The sequence below is a fragment of the Callionymus lyra genome, chromosome 11 (assembly GCF_982586985.1).
Source record: "Callionymus lyra chromosome 11, fCalLyr1.hap1.1, whole genome shotgun sequence".
Classification (NCBI taxonomy): domain Eukaryota; kingdom Metazoa; phylum Chordata; class Actinopteri; order Syngnathiformes; family Callionymidae; genus Callionymus; species Callionymus lyra.
The window spans coordinates 10,867,175-10,886,602 of record NC_141828.1 but is presented as its reverse complement, the minus strand read 5'-3'; the positions used below and the strand labels follow the sequence as shown (position 1 = coordinate 10,886,602).

Genomic DNA, 19,428 nt, shown 5'->3' with positions numbered 1-19,428 from the left:
AAAAAAAGAAGTGATGACTTGCGATATACGTATCTACGGCCCTACGATCTCGAAGCGACGGCGACCCCCCGCCGCCGACTACAAACAATGCAGGAGACGTTTCGTGTGCGATGGAAGGAAGATAAGGAGTCTGTTGCCTCCCCAAAGAAGAAAGTGCTGCTTCTGTGTGACAGCGCTGTCTTTGTCTTTTCAGAGACAAGCCGTGGTTGTTATATTCATGCTCTGTTGACACTGGCAGCTCAAACCTGTGTATTTACTCTGCAAATGAAACAAACAGAGATCATCAGACGTAACTGCCAGGCCACATGATTAAAAAAACATTACTTCCGTCAATATATTGTGGTTCTGTGTGTCACTAAAGGGCCTGTTTGGTGCAAAGGTTTTATTTTTTTCATGAGTTTCCTATCTCTGCCTGCGTGAGAGATATGAAACAAAACTATCCATGCAGTTTTGAGCTCGACACAGATTTCTAAAAGCCGCTGCAGTTGAGCGATTCTGATTTTTTTCAATCCTCCTACTCTACTAGAGAGTCGGTACATTTGAATAGTCAACCAACAAACTCTCAGTTTCAGCAGAGAATACTTTAGTGATGAGATGTTCTAGACCTTTCCATGTATTCTGGGCTCGGAATTATAGTATAGAATTCTAGACACTGTGACACTAGACACTTCTTTGTACTGTGACTGTGTAAGTAAGTAAGTAATTTTTATTTATATAGCGCTTTTCCAGACCAGGGTCACAAAGCGCTTTAACAATCAAAACAATACTCAAAAAAGTATATACTTTAAAGATCAAGATAATACTGAGAACAACACAGGAGTTCCAGAAAATCAAGGAAAAGCCTGAACAAATAGATAAACAAATAAATAAAAAAATAAAAAAGATAAACAAATGTGTCTGTGTTTAATGTTTCACTTCCTCTCACTTCACTTTTTGATGAGCTGATCCTCTATAGTTCTTTTTCATTTTTGTTGTTGGCGATATGGGATGTATTTACTTAAACAATAGTAATAAGACATAAACATTTTTTTTATAAAATGTTTAATATAATAAACTTAATAATTGTATATAATAATTTATATATTAAAAGTCTGATTTAGTTTTTATGTAAAAATTATATTTAATGATTTTCATATTAAAAATCTGAATTCGTTTTTATTTAATAATTTATTCTATAATTTGTTATATTACAAGTCTCGATTTTTTATTTATTTAAAATACATTCAAAGTCTGAACTTGTTTTTTATTTAATAATTGTATTGAATAATTTTCATATTAATAGTCTGAATTTGTTTTTATTTCAAATTTTATTCAATAGTTTGTATATTAAAAGTCTGATTTTGTTTGTATTTAATAATTGTATTCAATAATGTCTATATTAAAAGTCTGAATTTATTTTTATTTAATAGTTTTATTCAATAATTTGAATATTAGAATTCTGAATTTCTGTTTTATTTCAATATTTTAATGAATCATTTTCATATTAAAAGTCTGAATTTGTTTTATTCAATACTTGTATTCAATAATATGTATATTGCAAGACTGATTTTGTTTTTATTTAATAATTGTATTCAATAATTTGTATATTCAAAGTCTGAAATAGTTTTTTATTTAAGATTTTTTTCAATCATTTGTATATTAAAAGCTTCTTTTCCATTTTTAAATATACAGTTTAATATTCAAATTCCAACAATAATAATATTGATGATAATAATAAACTTAATTGAATGTTTTCTGTTAGTCTTTTAAATTCAACATACAAAGGTTTGTATAATAGCGGTTCTAGACAATACCGTTGCTTTGGAAACCACCACATGGTTCTTCATCGTCACATGATCGTTTGCACTTCGCATGATTGGCTCAAAGTCCGATGAAGTATCTGGGTATTCTTTTATTATTGTCTGGTGAAATATAATATTTGATTCAAAAAGGCTATGAATTAAAAAATCTACATTTAAGAAAATATATTGACCTTATTTCACACGGTATCAAAAACTAAACTAAAAACAATTCCAGGTAAAAAGGAAAGAAAAAAATAAAAAAAACTCTCAGGTCCAGGAAAAAAGTGCTGGTTTGATTCCAGGAAGTTACAAAGATCATGACTGACAAGGCCTCGATGAAAAGCAATAAAGAGCATTGACATGGATCTGACATCACATCAACAACAAACTGGCAACAGACAGAGAGTGAGAGAGAGAGGGAGAGTGAGAGAGAGAGAGAGAGAGAGAGAGAGAGAGAGAGAGAGAGAGAGAGAGAGACAAAGGAGTTAAACAGAGACCAGTGCTGTGTCTCAAATCGCATACTAGCGTACTAAAAGTTTGTATTTTTAGTACGTTAGTGTGTCTCAATTCTTAGTATGCGAAATTTAGTGCGCCATGCACACTAAATTGTCGTACTAACACGCCCACAAAACTAGCATGGTTCGATGGACACTAACCATACTAAACAGCTGCCATTTTAGTGACGTTTTAAACGGAAGTTACGTCATATATAAATGCATATATATGCATATACTTAAATGTGTATTTTTAAGCAGCAGTAGGAGGATAAACACGTCTTCGCTGCTGATACCAGCTTAAATATCTCGCGATTATTTCGATTCTCATATTTTTTCTTTATTTCTTTTTCCAAAGTTGCAATACGTGCAGCCAGCAGGTGTCGGCGATAGCGTTCAAACAGCTGCTTGAAACATCGTTAAATAGAAGTAGAAGAAGAAGCTGTCATGTGATTTCCGGTTAGTGTGTAGCAGTAGTGCGTACTAGTTAGTATGCATACTAAACTGATGCATACTAACTTCTAGCATACTAAGATTAGTATGCGATTTGAGACACAGCACAGGACAGCCGAGGATAACCACACCAGGTGCAGACGATGATCTGACAGGACAGAGAACAAGACAGACATGGATCTGACAGGAAATATTAAATATGCAAAATCTCAATTAAGAAAATAATTAAACAACCATAAAACAGTGTTTGGTGCGTTTTGAATGGATGGTGTTTGTGTTTAGAAGTGACTCAGACTGAGGGCAGACACTGAACTGTTTATGAACGAAAGGATTAACTTGAAACGTGTTATACTAGAAAAATGGACTATAAACTAGTTATGACTACAAAAGACCAAAACACAAAGTTTCTTCCATCACTTATCTTGAGATTCCTCTAGAAGGAAGAGAATGAGCGACAGAAGATATCATGCATGGAGGATATTGGAGACGGCAGCGTAAATAAATGACTCAATTCAAAGGGACTTCAATGGCTACTAAAAGCAGTTTGATCCATTTTAACAATGACTGTTCTGGTCGGCTGGTTATAGTTTCTAACTAGTCGTTACAAGCACTGTTTAGAATAAAAACATTATTTTAATAAAAATGTAAACAATCTTTTTGTTTTAATATCTCAATACCTGCTGCTAAAAGACTGATGCGACGTAAATCTACTATTTTACATTCTTTATTGCGGCTTGTATCCAGGTGCATTCTATGGTCTGAATTAACGGTGACTTTATTCAAATGTTGTCGTTTTTAATGGTTCATTCTCTGGAAGAAAGTTGAAATGACCTGCAATGTAACGAAGGAATAAAGGATAAAAACTGAGTCTATTTTGTGAAAGCTAATGGTAACATGGTGTTTATAGACCATTATAAGTAAGTAAGTAAGTAATTAGTATTTAAAGAGGACTTTCCAAGACCAGGGTCACAGAGCGCTTAAACAACAATAATATTTTAATGGCAACTAATGTGTTGATTTAAGTGTGTCTTAAATAGATGTTGGACTCTATTGTATCATCAGTATGTGTCTGTTTGTACAAAACTCTCTTTTCATTTAAATAGTTACATTAGAAAATGGGCTTAAGCCCCGCCCACCGAAAACACTTTGTTTTTCTGGAGATAAAATCTTGTTTACCATAACCACACCCACTCTGCTGTGATTGGTCAAACATCAAGGTTATCAACCGCAAGTCAGGGACTTGTTGTGTAAACAAAGCGGGCATAATTACAGCTGACTGGAGGAGGAGTGAATCCATTATTACGTCATAATGGACTCTGCTTTCGTAACCTTTTGTTCGCCGATATTTCGGATGGAAGATAACTTTATAAAGTAATAATTTCAAAACATGGTCATGATGAGGGACTTGGAGAGGAAGACCTCAACATTTGAAACATGTGAGTGAGGGGAGTTTTCACATGAGTAGCTCTTTAAACACTAATAAATAACGTCCGGTGCAGCATCTGCCTTCTTGACCTGCTGAGTCTCTATATACCTAATATATAAAATGCTGCTCCTAACTAATAACAACATGACAGAACAGTTAGCATCAATGCTAACATTGTGCATCAATCAAGTGCATTATTGGACTAATAACGGATCAAATTGATACACTTCTTCATCTCTTTCACCTTAAGTCACCTTAACAAAAGCCGAGCTTTTCTCTTCCAGTGCTGTGCAAAGTTGAATCTGCATGTGTCACAATCTCTGGGATGGAAATTGGTTCACTCTGGCTGCGTCCCAACCAATATCCTTCTGTATACAGCAGCAAAGTGCACACCAGCGCACCGTCCACAGTGTTTTCCCTCACAGTAGTGGCTAGTATTACTCATCAGCGCCGTCATCAAAGTACGTTTACGATCAGAGAACTCGATTGTCTCGAAATGTCCGAGGTATGGGCATTTGTAGTCACACGGCGGCTCTTATTTGCTGACTGTAATCCTGAAAAACAAGTCGCAGCGAAACTACTTTTTATGCACATATTGATCGAGCGGCGAAAGCTTCTGGGCCGAGTTTGGGCACAGATCCACTTTCCCTGTGCTGGATCGCCCCTCGGGTTTATTGGGCTGCGTCCGCAGGCGTATTGGAAGGAACGCACTTGGAGATAAAGGATGAGAGGAGCATCTATAGTCAAATCCATGGTTCGTTCAGCCGAAGAGAATATCGGAGTTTTAGCCCGTATCAGCATAAAATCTTGCATATTTCACCCGGGCTTAGTTAATGTGTGGGGTCATGTTTCCTGTCCCAAAATAACCTACGGTGTGTTTTAAGAATCTTGTTTTATTTATTGATGTTATATTAGATTGTTCTCCCCAGGGTTTTTTCTAATGAATGGTTCCAAAACTTCTGTCTCCATTCGACTCTATGAGCTCGCGAACATGTTGCAAAATGTATTTTTTGAAAAGGTTTTCAAAAGGATTAATTCATGATACCTGCACGGAAAGATAAAACCATTTATATTTAATTAAATTCCACTGAAAACATTTTTTTTTTTTTTAAATAAACTGGATTTTGTAAGTAACACTGGCCTGGGACACATGACAAGTCAAGAGGCTCATGTTAATAAAGAAAATAAATAACTATCATACATTTTGTGAGACACAAACTCTATTTGGGACCATCTTGTTGGGGAGAGAAAAAAAAGACAGAAAACTCCTGATTTTAATGATTTAATGAAAGTTTCATTGTCAATATAAATCTACACTTTTTAATTAAAAATTCCTAAACAAGAAGTTGCACAAAAGACAAATAAAATTCAATACTTTTTTTAAACCAAATTTGGAATTTCTAGCTTTAACTTTAAACCTTTTTTTTTTTTTGCTCCACACTTGAATAGTTTCTCAGTAAAAATCTCTAAACTTAGGAAAATGATGTCACAACTTGATCTGGAGCTTGTAATCCATGCGTTTGTGTCTTCTCGTTTAGATTATTGTAACAGTTTATATTCGTGTCTAAACAAGAATGATCTGTCTCGCCTGCAGTTAATACAAAAACAAGAATTCTGACCCGCTCTAGTAGAAGAACTCACATTTCTCTGATCCTTAAAACTCTTCACTGACTGCCAGTTTCTTTCAGGATAATTTTAAAATTTTAGTTTCAGATCTATTCATGGTCAGACCTTACATCAGTGATCTGATCCAGCCTTATCTCCGGCTCTGAGGTCTGTGGATCAGAATCTACTGATGGTAGATTTCTTTTTTTTCCATGTCACTTTAGGGGCTCCGTAGTGAGTAAGTGAGTCATTTTTATTTGTAGAGCGCTTTTCCAGACCAGGGTCACAAAGCGCTTAAACAATCAAAACAATATTCAATAAAGTATATACTTTAAAGATCAAGATAAAACTGAAAACACAACAGGAGTTCCAGAAAATCAAGGAAAAGCCTGAACAAATAAGAACATCTTAAGATGTTTCTTAAAGGAGTCAGTAGACTCCATCAAGCGCAAAGAGAGAATAGCAAATGTTTTAATATGATATCTTAGGAAATATGTTGCAATTATTATTTTGCTTGAACTCTGAAGGATGATGGACGAATGGATTGTGTATTTAGTAGTAAACTAAAATATTAGGCCATTTGAAAAACAGTTTGTTGATGGAGAATCTAATCATTTTTTCAATCTAAGTTGTTTTTCTGTCTGTTTATTTATTATTTATATTATATTTTTCACATTCGGATTCATGGATGTTCAAGTGTATAGTCATTTCCATTGTAGAGGTTGACCTCTGAACTCTAAGATCCATGTACGATGAGTCATGTACCAGACATTCAACTGAAACAACAAAAGGTTGTCGACACATGTGCTGAACGCTGCGATTTCTGGGCCCCGACCTCTCTGATTGCGAGTTCCTCCTTCCCTGTTCCTGCCATGATAAACGTCGCCGGCGCCTCTTTAATCACGCCGCATTATTTCCCGCCCTGGATCTCGCTAAATCATCAGGTCAGTTGCGACGTCATCATAAAAAAAAAAGTTCTGCCGGCTCAGACTCGCACACTTTTTTTCCGACGAGTCTGCCCGAGCTCAGCGGGTCTTCGCTGGAGAGAGAAATTGCTCTCAGCAGTATTTATGCTTCATTTGTGCCGAGTTCAGGTTGATGTGGAATTCTTTTTTTTTTTTTTTTCCTGCAGCAGGTAATGCGTGGAGATGCAGTATGCATAACCTGTCTCGCTCTCCTTCCTGCTCAGGTCTTGACACTTGTGATATACAGTTAGACTTTGATTTGTGGAACCTATTACAGTGAGAAAATGATCTGGGCCACCACTGGTCCTTCATACCTCCAGACCACCACAGAGTACAGTTAGAAAAGTTCATATCTAATCGATTCATTTCCTTGGTGTCAGCTCTAGAGGACAGCAGGTTACAGAGCTCGCTCACACAACAGACATAATGAAGGAGAGAGTGGGAAGAAGACGAATGAGAGACAAAAGTTCTCGATGGTAATCCAGAACACCATCAGAAGGTGATGGTATTAAATGTTGATGTTCTGTTCCAGGTCCAAATTCAAAAACACTAGTGATGAGTTCACTGAGAGAGAGTGAGGTGAAGGGAAAGAAAAGTTTTACAATCTTTATATAATATAATAATATAATATAATATCAGTAATATCAACACTAGAGGTATTAGAAAAAAATGTTTTTGTCGATACTGTATCAATTTTATTTTTTCTTCAAATCTCTTTTTTTTCTTAATCATAGTTCTTTAATGTTTTACAGTTTAACAAAGTGCGTTTGAAATAAAAAAGATAGATTTTATTTTGTTTTCAACTAACTAAATATTAACGTTGTTTGATCACTAGATGGCAGCAGTCTTTATGTCCTCTCCACGACTAAAGGAACAATAAAGCTCTGCGAAATCCGGGCAACTGAGGACGAGAGGATACAGGATATGGTTTCAAAACAAATGAAAGCAGTAACGATTTCATCTAGAGTCATGTGGTCTGTAAATTAAAGAATAAAAAGTCAAGTGCTCGACAATACTACAACTATATCATTGTTCCTACACAATATGTTGCAATATATTGTGTTGTTGTCCCTGTATCGTATCGTATCGCCAGATTCTTACCGATACCCAGCCCTGATTAATACAATATGTATAACTTGTTTGTGTTTGTTCTCTATGTTTGCTCATTTAAAGACATTAAGTTCTTGGTACATTAAGTCCTGCTGCAAGTCATTTTTCTCCATCATCGGTTGTTTGTCAGGTAACTCTGTCTCTCCGGCAGCAGCTCTTCTGACTTCATCCTGGTTTTTAAGAACATCATTTCCTTTCTTATCACGCTGCTGCCTTGTTCAGTTTTTGACTTGGGCACTTGTCTGCTTCAGACAAACATTTCTGTTTCCCCTCTGGATGCTTGTCCTCCTTCTACAGTCCTCCCTATTCTTCTTCTTTTTATAGCTCTCGTGGGAAACGTAATGGACTCACTCACATTTAATAAAGGTTCTTATCTTTGGCTAAATTAGATTTTAATTGAGGGTTAAGTGCAGCTCACAGGGGATCGTCGTGACCATCAACACTGCCTTTAGTGTCTTTAAATGCTTTAATCAGTTTATCTTTTTTTTAAGGTGGATACTTTTTACTGATGTTGCCTCCAAAGTGTTTTATGTTGTTAAAAGGTTTCACAGTCATTGGTGCAGTTGATGATGAGAAATCAAGCTGTACAGGAAAGACACTCAAAATATCTCAACACATTTGATGACACGTGGAAACAAATGAACAAACTCTTGATAGGAATAAACACACAAAAATAAAAGTGTAAATTGTGTAAAGTTTGTTTTAGAGATTGCTTATTTTCTTGTCTTTTCCCCCCCAGGATTTTAAAGAAGTTAAATTAGTTTAAATTTGTGACTTTGTTAATATGTAATTTGCTGTACAGTTTTCCAATTTGTTTAAGTTTGTAAGATTTTGTGAAAATCTTGAAATATTTATTAAAATTGTTAAGTAATTACTAAGTTAGTTCCATTATTATATTTTAAAGCTGTAATGAAGATTCAACTTTACTATTAGAAAACTGAAAACGGCAATTATGTTGTCTTGATAACCATTTTGTGTTCAATTTCATGCGCCACTTCACACCAATAAGACTATCATAAAACTGTGGTGGAATAATGACATTAATAATTGTACGCAGTAACGTTATAATATGATGTGCTTTCTTGTGGTGACTAGTTAAAATGTGACTGATAAAGTTGTGTCTCTGTGTCAAGGTGAAAACACAAAGGACAAAATACCAAAAATAATGGTGAAGAAAACAGTGACAGTTGGTAACAGTTGCAGAAACATCATACTGATACAGTTCAACATCGTTCCACGTTGTGCAGCGTCTCTGAGGGAACCTGCAGCCGCTCGATTAGATCCTTCCCTCTTTGTTTGCTCTCTCCCGGGCGCTGCTTGACATTGACCAAGAGGTGAGATACACCCCGAACACATCCCCAGTTTATCACGCGGACGCTCTGAACAATCACCTTCCTGCGAACGGAGCCGATTCTCAATTAACCCGAAGAGGTCTCGATTATCTGGGCGTGCATCATTCCCGCCTGGAAGCTTGCCACGCCCGTACTCCCAGGATTAAACTGTAGTGCTGCTGGTTTCATTGGAGGTTGATGTGACGGGGTCGTCGGTGATAGGAACAGAGGAGAATTAAATATTGTGAAGACCATCTTAACGGTGTGTATTATTTAATTATTATCACCTTGTTTTTTTTTTTTAAAGCTTCTCCATCAGTTCATTCACCTGCTTTAGAAGTTACCGACCGACTGATTGTCTACGACGTCCAAATTAGACTCGATTGGTTTTACTGACCAAAGTCGATTTAGGAAAACAAATGATCCAGTGGCTAAATGGAAAATACTCAAGGGAAGGTTTTGACATCCGGAGAATACGCAGTGAATTTAAACGGGCTAAAATATCCTTCAAACAGTCTAGGAAATCAGAGTTGTGTAAGGAAACTAGGAAGTACATAATAGACCCAGTAAACCAAAAAAATACCCCAAACTCTATGCCTGAAAAAAGGGTTGACAAAACAGTTGAGCAGTGAGTCCAAAACACTTACACTTAAGAAAATAATGGTTGAGTAGTTGTGTCTAAACTAGACTTTTAGAATATATTTAAACCTGGTAAACTAGATGGTTTCAAATAGAATTTGTCAATTTGTATGTTTTAAATGTAAAGATTTTATCATGAACTGAACTAAACGGTCTAAAACCTAATCTATATACACAAAGGGACACTTGTTCGTAAGTGTACGGTCAGCATCTTGATATACTACACTTGACGGGTGGGATGGATGTGTGGGCAAATAAGAAGTGCTCACCTACACATGAACACAAACCATATTTTAGAAAAAAAAGGTTTCTTTTTTAGAGTTCAGCTTGTAAAGTATAAAGTATACTTCTGTGTGTATAGTGGGATTGGTAAACTGTTAGGTCGAACAGTTGAGACTTTGTATCTTATCTGAAATAGTCTAAGGTAGTCCTGGGTATATTACCAGGGGAACTCATGTACTAAGTAGATTAGGTTGATTTCCTACTAAGTACTTGCGTGGATTTCCAAGCAAACTTTCTTTGTACATCCCAATCAAAGTGAAATTCAGCATGTGTTCATCCCTTTCCACGGCCTTATTAAAAGATGTCAGTCATATTTTAATAAACCAAAACCTGTGGTTCTCCTAAAAACAAGATGAAAATATACACTTTTTATATAAACTGGTTTATTAGTTTCTATTCGTTCATTTCTCACATGATAAAGCTTTGTGAAGCAGTGTCATTATTTTCAGAGTCCACTGGATGGCGGTCTCTGCACTATTTTCCTTTTGTTTCTGTTCTAGTGAATAATCATTTTTAAACTGATGGCGCCACCTACTGACCTCTAAACAACATGACACTATTTCATGAAGCTTTAACAGACCATCACTACTTGTTAGATATCCATATTTCAGGAGATAGGTCTGGTAGAATGAGGAAAACGCCTCTTGCTGCGCTTTAATCTGAACCTATTTATTTTGTTTAATATGACTGGCTCTGGCTCCATTGGCCGAGACTCGGTCGCTAGTCCCGTAGTGTTTTATTTTGAAAACTTACAGAATTCTCTTTGATATTGCCTGAATCATCGAAATGAGAATGTATTATAAAGCTAGTTGAAAGTCAAAATGGTGGATGGAAGATGCAGAATTGTAGCACTTTATCCTTTATTTGCTGCACTTAGTAACAACTTTACATTGAGTTTACATGTAGATCCGTCACTTTCCCTCACAAACATGGAGTCTCTAGCTGTGTTTTTCTGGTCTACATCAGAAACACGATTGGAGAGATCCAATAAAAACTCCAACAAACCAAAGAAAAACTGATTTATTTTTGTGAAAAAGCAGAAATCTGTGTAGAGTTTGAAGCGTTCATCAGTCAAATCAAGACATTGTTGCTTGTAAGGGTGATTGAAGTGGACAGCAGCTACTCCCCGTTTCCTTTCAATCTGTAAATCAGTGCCGACGATCGATAGAACGAGTGGTTGGTAATCGGCTTGTATCGCGCGATCTACCGCCGCCACTGAGTGGAGTCGTCCTGGAGAGAGAGAGAGAGGAGCCCCCGATGTGTGGAGGAAGTGTGAGGCGGATCAATGTGGGTGTCTGCAGGAAGAGCGTGAGAGGAACAGCAGGAGCAGCTGGTTTCGGAGCTCAGAGCATCTGCGATGATAAAAGAGTCACAAGCAGAATCCAAATAAAAATGCTGCCCTTTGCATACGTTTTTTTAAAATGTAAAGTGCTGAATCAGCATAACAAAGAATTACTGCTTTTATGTGCAATAAAACACGCGAGAGGAAGAGCCTTGTCATTTTGTGTTTCACTTTCCAACTGAAGAAATTGTGTGCGTGAATAAGAAGAACTCTCCCTTTCTACAATTGAGGCATAAATTGGAATCTCTTGTTGCAACTGGACAATAAAGTCCAACGTGGCTCAACGTCAACAAATCACATTAAATCGTAAATCTCTCCTCCCCATAAAAGTGGATGTTTATTCATCCATTTCTGTGTTGCATGAAAGTTTTATCGCACATCTTTGGGAACATGATGGCGAAAACTGCTCTCCTGTGAGTAGCTGAGAGTTTTATTTCAGTTTGGCACGGAGGTCTTAGATGTGCAAAGCGAGTCATTGTATTTATTCACTGCCAGACTTGACTCATCAGCTATTTAACCGTTAACTTGGATTATACTTCGACTTTTCGTGAAAGCTGGCAAAGAAATGTGACACAGAGACATCGTTCTGTGATATTTATGCCACTTTCAATCAGCAGGACCACTACAACTCTTTCTAAATTACCATCTGGATCCACAAATCACATGAAGATCTGTCTGTTGATGGTTGTAAAATGAGCTCTATGTAGTATGTGTGTTGTGCCATTGAGATACTAAGCAATGTTTAAAACTGTAAAAACTTGAGTCGATTAAATGAAGGTCGGACATTAAAAATGGGTTGAAAAAATACATTATGAATGTAAATTATAAATTTCAATCATGGAGCCAGGCAAAAAAAGAATAATTACTTATACAAAAAACTGATTTGGAAGTACAGGAACATCACAAGACAGCAATATGAATGCACACTAGAGTGATAGTAAGAAGATGAAGTCAATGAATATATATATGTTTGCATGGGGCCAGTTACTACAGCAGCTACATAATCTATGATTAATGCATTTGTTATTATCACACACACACACGTCTGACACAACACCCCACGTATATTTGTTTAGTTGTCTAATGGTGTAGAGTGTGTGACTCTCACTAGATGTAAAAAGATTCCCTGATTTCCAAAAATAATATTATTTTTTAATTAACTCGTCTGTTTCCAAAGTATGATGATTGTTTAATTTTAAAACCAAATTGATACGACCAAATATTGTGTGCAGTATGATATAAATAATGAAACAATGATCTAGGATTAGATTAATCTTGTCTGATCATCTTTGTCGTTTCTGATGACGACAAACTGAGAAATTCTAGTCACATTGTGGACATTGCAGGGTGTAGTACCTCACACTTACGCTAGAGGTGTAGAGTTCTAGATTATAGACGGATGGGGGGGGGGGGGGGGGGGGTATCAGGGGTTCGAGGGGGTCACAGTCACTTACACTCTCAAATCTCAAATAAGTAGATTTTGGAGAAGGAATTCATGTTGGAGCATGTCAGCTTAAAATTTTTGTCCTCAATAGGCACGTCGTTCTACTAAAAGGGTATTTCCAAAAATGTCCCCAACACATACACACACACAAATACACACACACGCAAACACACACACACAGAGAACGTCTAAAATGTATTTGGGGAAATTAAGTTGTTGCATTCATATTGAATGTAATATTGACAGTGTCCACTTACATTAGACACACTGGAAGGATCATGTCTCATAGGTGTCCAGAGAACAAATCTTTCAGATAAAAAAACAACAACAACATTTTGAAAAACAATCAAAGAGTGCAGACATCTGCCAAGCAGCTCCTTTGCACCCATATTGTGCTGAACTTGAACTGAATCCTGTTTGTTTTTAACATATTAATATCATCATTATTTTAATAATGCAGAAAATAAACGTTTCTTATCAACATAAACCTATAACTTATACTAACGTACAGGCCTGTAACTGACTGGCCTGTGAGGCGACAATGACTCAGAACGACTTGGACGAGTCACGATTACTTAAGCAGGATCCAAATAGTTTTCAGTGAAACAAAACTGAAGAATTTGATTTGCCTCCTTTTCCAGCTCTTTGCCCAGAAGACGGTTTAGTGTTACAAATAAAAGGAATAACATTGCATCACTAACAGCCACTTTAGAAGAGCTGATCTCTTTAGTTACCAGCTTTCATGAGACAAAAGCAATAGAAACTGTTCTCTTATAAGGCAGTGTTGAGAATGTGACAGGGAGCTTGTGATCTGCGTTGTATGCAGGGTTTTGCTTCTTGCGCTGAAAATCTTTCTCTTTTGTTCTACACTCATGTCAACACAACACGACTATCGGTGGGTCTTCCCCAGATGGATGGGAACACTTCCACCGCAGACTTGTTGACTGTATCCTGGCTATGAGCTTTAAAGAACAACAGGCAGTAGTGTTTTGATAGTTATTATACAATCATTATCAGCTCCTTTTCCAACACAAGGCACAAATCCTCAAAAGACTCCTGGATCCAGATGGTAATTCAGAAAAATCACCAAATTTGAATCAATTTTTTTTTGAAGATTTAATGGAAAACTCTTCTCACGGTTTTGAGTTAGGGATGGAAAACTGTTGGTGATCTCAGACGGTCAATGTACGAACAACGTGGTCACCATGGCAACCCAATTAAAAAATGCTTGGGTCTAAAATTGATGTAAACATTACAGATATATAACCTCAGATCGTGACCTCTTTATATAATTTTTATTTTATTTTGTAATATTAATTTTTCTTGCACAACACACACACAATGAGTGGGAATTTCCCAGCATCCTCTGCACCATATGGAGTTACTTATATCTATCTTATATTTATTTAAATCAGTTACTTTTCTTATTACCAAAATTTCCGGGAAAGTCTCCAAATCCTCTCATCCAAGTTATCTTTATTTAGACAGACAGAGAAACCTGGAGAATTGTCACGATTAAAATCAGATTTTTGGGGTAATAAACATTTGATTTGAAATAAACGTCAGAGACACGTTTTCTTGTTAGTTAAAAGATGCAGCGGTCTCTTATCGTCGCTCTTGTTTGTGCCGTGTACAGATGTTGTTTCATCTGTACGACAGATGTTGAGACCTCAGAGGACCTCAGCGAGATCTGAAGTGTCACATCAAAGCTAAATTATGGGGGAATAATGAAACGAAGGCGAAACACGTCACGTTTCGGGAGAGAGGAGGAGAGTCGCCCTCATTAGACCAGACATCCCCCCGGGGTCATCGCGTTACAGCCGAACAGCTCTTCAACATTCCCTCCGCCATTATAAGTCCAATAAAGTATTTCAATGTTTGATAAGTCCATCAATTATGCACAGGCTTTATCTTGGACTTCTCAGGCGTGCGATAGCTGCGCTGGTGGCTGTGCACTCCACCTCACACTTGTTTCTCCTCTGAATGGTGGGGAGAGCCATGGGAGGAAGATGAAAGTGAGAGGTATCGCCAACATCCACGGCAGACAGTTGTTCATGAATATCAAAGACCAGCTGTGAATGGAGGCAGGTTCTTATCATCTCGACTCATTATCTTAAAGGGCCGGAACACACCGCAATTAAACGCTCCCGTACCCTCTAAAGTTTCATTCCGCCGCCGTCGTAACGAGGAATTGAGCGACGTTGATTCACGGCGTCAATATTGAACGGTTCGGATTCGTGGATTCAAAGGCAAGGCGGAGATGTTTCAATGCCCTCAGCGACGCCGCCCCAGCCTCCCTCTTGTCCTTTGCACTTGTTTGCATCTCCTTGGCAACGCACCGGGGAAACAAGAGGCGCTCTTCAAGCAGACGTTGGGGTCAGCGCTAATCTGGGGGGGGAAGGCGATCGACGGCATGACCGAAATCTCTTTAAACACCTGCCCCTGAGAGGGATAACAAGTCATCTAAATGAAGATGATTCATCGGCAGCCTTTCAGGTTGTGTTCTTCTCAGAAGGTTTCCCACCGAGCAGAAGACGGAAGCCGCTTTTCTTCCAGGCGGAAAACGGCGATAAGCGCGGGTGCAACCCTCGTGGATGCAGAATAAATTACGCTTCTTTGAGAAAGTCTTATCACCGAGTGTTGCACAGGCTTTATTTGCTGCCGTCACAGTCAGTCACTCGAGGAATATGCAGACTTATGTGACCTCAACTGCTAAAATAATATTTGGACATGACGCAGAGTCGGGTTGAACGAGTCTGCGGCAGAGCGGAGGAAAAAAAAAAACGAGTATTAATTGGACGCTTGGGCTCTGGGAAATCTGGCATCCTTTGAACACATTTTTTGGCAAAATGGTGTCGAGAGTTTGGCAGCGAGGTGGCATGGTGGTGGAGGCAGCGACAGCCTCGCATCGGGGTCACGTTGGTTCACTGTGCGGGGTTTGAATCCTCTCCCGATGATCGGGCACTTCTGATTGCCTCCCAAAGCCAGGAATCGATGTGGGGTTGATGAGACATTGTTCAGTGGTTGGTGGTCCGATGATGACAGTAAAACGCACACGGCTGTCGTGATGAGTTCACGCCATTTAAATTGGCGTTGCTGTCAAAGAAACTAAAGAAACAAAAAAAAAAAGGAAACAAAACCTAAAGAACTATCGCAGTTGAAAGTAAGATGTTTCTTCTTCACATACTTGAATTGTCTGTGGACATGTCTTCAAATTTCCGGGGGAAGTAGTAAGTAAGTAAGTAAGTAATTTTTATTTGTATAGCGCTATTCCAGACCAGGGTCACAAAGCGCTTAAACAATCAAAATAATATTCAATAAAGTATATACTTTAAAGGTCAGATAAAACTGATAATACAACAGGAGTTAAAGAAAATCAAGGAAAAGCCTGAACAAATAAAAACGTCTTAAGATGTTTCTTGAAGGAGTCAGTAGACTCTATCAAACACAGAGAGAGAGGAAGATCGTTCCAAAGCTTAGGAGCAACAGCCTGGAAGGATTTCTCTCCTTTGGTCCTGAACTGTGTTCATGGAACCATCAGTATATTCTGATCCACAGACCTCAGAGCCCGAGCTGGGGTGTAAGGCTGGATCAGATCAGTGATGTAAGGAGGAGTCTGACCATGAATAGATCTGAATGTGAGAACCACAATTTTAAAGTTGATCCTGAAAGAAACTGGCTTCGGCACTAGTGAACAAGATAAAACCCTCCTCTTGCTCAGATGACGTCCTTCCTTGTAGGCTTTTTATCAAAGTATTTGTTGTAATTGGCCCCTGGGTTACCAATATGGTGAACCTCTCCCTTTCCACAGGGGCTGTGTCCCAAATTGCGCCCTTCTCTGAGTGCACTGGTTTATAGTTCACATTCAGATGGTGCACGTACTTGCACATTGCGCAAATTTACTGTTTCAAACGCTACACCAGAAATGACTCGACAGCTTCTTCTTCTACTACTTCTTAACGCTGATCACAACCGGAAGTGGGAACACTATCGTCGACAGTTTTTTTTGGCACTTTTTGCCAATTGAAACAAGTTATTAAGTTATCTTTCATTGTGTTATTACTGTTGTTTTGTGGTATAATTTGCGTTTTATCGAGAAATTTACGCCGGTATCTGCCCTGAAGACACGTCGTCGGTGACGTAGCTTCTGTGTAGCTTCGCACTACATTGGGACGCAAAAATATTTAGTGCAAGTGCGCGATTTGGGACACAGCCTGGGTGATTAAAGATAACGCTTAATAAGATGAAACGATAGGCAACACATTTGATATTTCTGCTGACGCAGCTCGATGACGCTGCTCCGAGACAGACAGCAGGGGTAAGAAACGGAGGGTTCAGCGGCAGTACAGTCTCTGATGAGCTTCAGGTGATGAAATAGCTGATCATTTAGTGCAAGAAACTAACCGGCGGCTAATGAAGTAATTCTGTCAGAGAGGGGAAGTGTTTGGTCCTCTGATCAATCATGAATCAATCATGTTTCCCATTTTTACGCCAGTGCAGAAACACACTGATGATAAATCAAAAGTCTGAATCACTGCAGAAGTTATAATTTAAAACCACTCAAAGTGCTTGTTTGTTTATAAATCCACTTTCCTGAGGAGGCTTACTCTCTCACTGTGTATGTGTTCTACTGTGAGTCTCTCACCTGATCTTTCAGGAGACAGAGGCGTCTCTATGTACGATGATGTTGGCTCCAGTGATTGGTTGTAAGGATAAGGAAGTATAGATTGAAGCTTGATTGAAGTGTTGGTTTTCCAACAGTTTTGTTCTCAAGTGATTATTTTCAATAATCTGTTCCATTTTAGAGTTATAGACAACAATGTTTGCTCATTTTAATGTAGCGACTGGAGCTCAGTTGTTGTCGTCTTCATCTTCGTCCAAAAAGACACTTAAAAACATCCAAATACCTCCATGATGCTCGTCTGTAACGTCCCTCTTGAAATGAAGCCTCAACATAAGGAATTGTTCAGAAAAAAAGTCTGTATTTTAGGCCTGTTTGTACTGGAAGTTTTCGGTCTTTGAGATCATGCCTAAAGTCTTTCCTCATAGTGTCAGTGCGCTAGACTTTGACTGATGGCCTGGCAGCTTGCTCTAAAAACAAGCTCAAAATATAGACTTATTTCAGTTTTTCCAGGGAATTCCAAACGTTGAGGCTTCAATACAAGATGGACTTTACAGACGAGCACCACAGAGGTATTTGGATGTTTTTAACCCTTGTGTTATCTCAGGGTCAAGCTGACCCGAAGGCCGGAAAACAAATGTGTTTGTGGTATCCCTGGTGTTGTCTCTGGATCCAGATGACCGACATCCACCACTGTATATGTATTCATGGAAGCCAGGGAGGTTGTTTTCCGTGACCCAGAGTCAACACAAGGGATACCACGAACACATTTATTTTCAGGTGTAAGGGTGTGTCTTTTTGGAAGACGAATAAGACGAAGACAACTGAGCCTAAATTGCTACATTAAAATAAACAAACATTTTTTTTCTATATCTCTAAAAAAATCAGATTAAACTCCAAATAATCCCAACCCTGAGTTGACATGATAGTGAGTAGAAAATTGGTGAATTTGGAGTGAACTAACCCTTGAAATGACATTAAAAAAACTGTTTTGAAAAGAAGGATCTTTCCTACCCATATTAACAGGTTTGGTAAATCTTTATTTCAGAGTTACATTATTTTTGCAGGAATGTATTTCAAACATTATACAATCAAATGAAAAGATTGGATACATAATAATTCTCTTTTTTCGTTTCGCATCACATTAAAACCCCTTGTTCTTTATCTTTTCTGTCACAACAAAAGTTAAGGAGGTCGACTTGCTATTAGAACTCGTAACTCATAAGATATTTCTGACGACTTTTGTGTTTTTACCTTGTGGGAGTTCATCAAAGTTCTTTAACCATATTCATAATACTTGAGTACATCGGACGTTATAGCGACTTATTTAAAGAAAATCTCTCAAACAGACGATGACCTAGAAAATTATAACTACCCTTCAATTACACTGTTCTTACCCATTTGACTTCACCATGGCAACCAAATGTTATGTATCCCCGTCAGAGAAGCACACGAACGAGGTAGGCCATATTAAGTTGTCTGAAAAACAGTTTCCACTTCACGCATGGACAATACCGCCTTTTTTTTTTTACAGCCGTACGAGGAAGTTACAATACGCCTGTAAATGTCACCATAATTGAAGATAATGGCTGCCGCGTTAACCCTCGGCAAATTAAATAGCGAGGGGTCAGCGAGTGCGTCCGCGGCTCTTGTTTGTGATGCACACTTTAAATTGGCACACCTGACTCCCCGTGTCTGCGGCTGTCAAGGGCGTTAGTATTATCCGACAACGTATGCAAGTGTACGTTCTCATGACACTGCACTTCCACGAAACCTCCCTGCCCGCACATTTTAAAGGAGACGTTAATATTTAAAAACCAAGCACTCGCAGGAACATTTTCTACTCACCAAGTTCTCAGAAACACTTTTTGATAATGGAGGTCTACTTAAGAGTCGCATTAGGATGAGTGATTTCTGCTGTTTTTGCCTCCTTTC

General features: G+C 38.1%; 1 protein-coding gene across 1 annotated transcript in view; it reads left to right on the top strand.

Moving 5' to 3' along the window:
- The window catches only part of vwc2 (von Willebrand factor C domain containing 2), a 49,471-nt gene that overhangs the window by 21,488 nt on the left and 8,555 nt on the right, over positions 1 to 19,428 (top strand). The gene's annotated exons all lie outside the window — the stretch shown is intronic.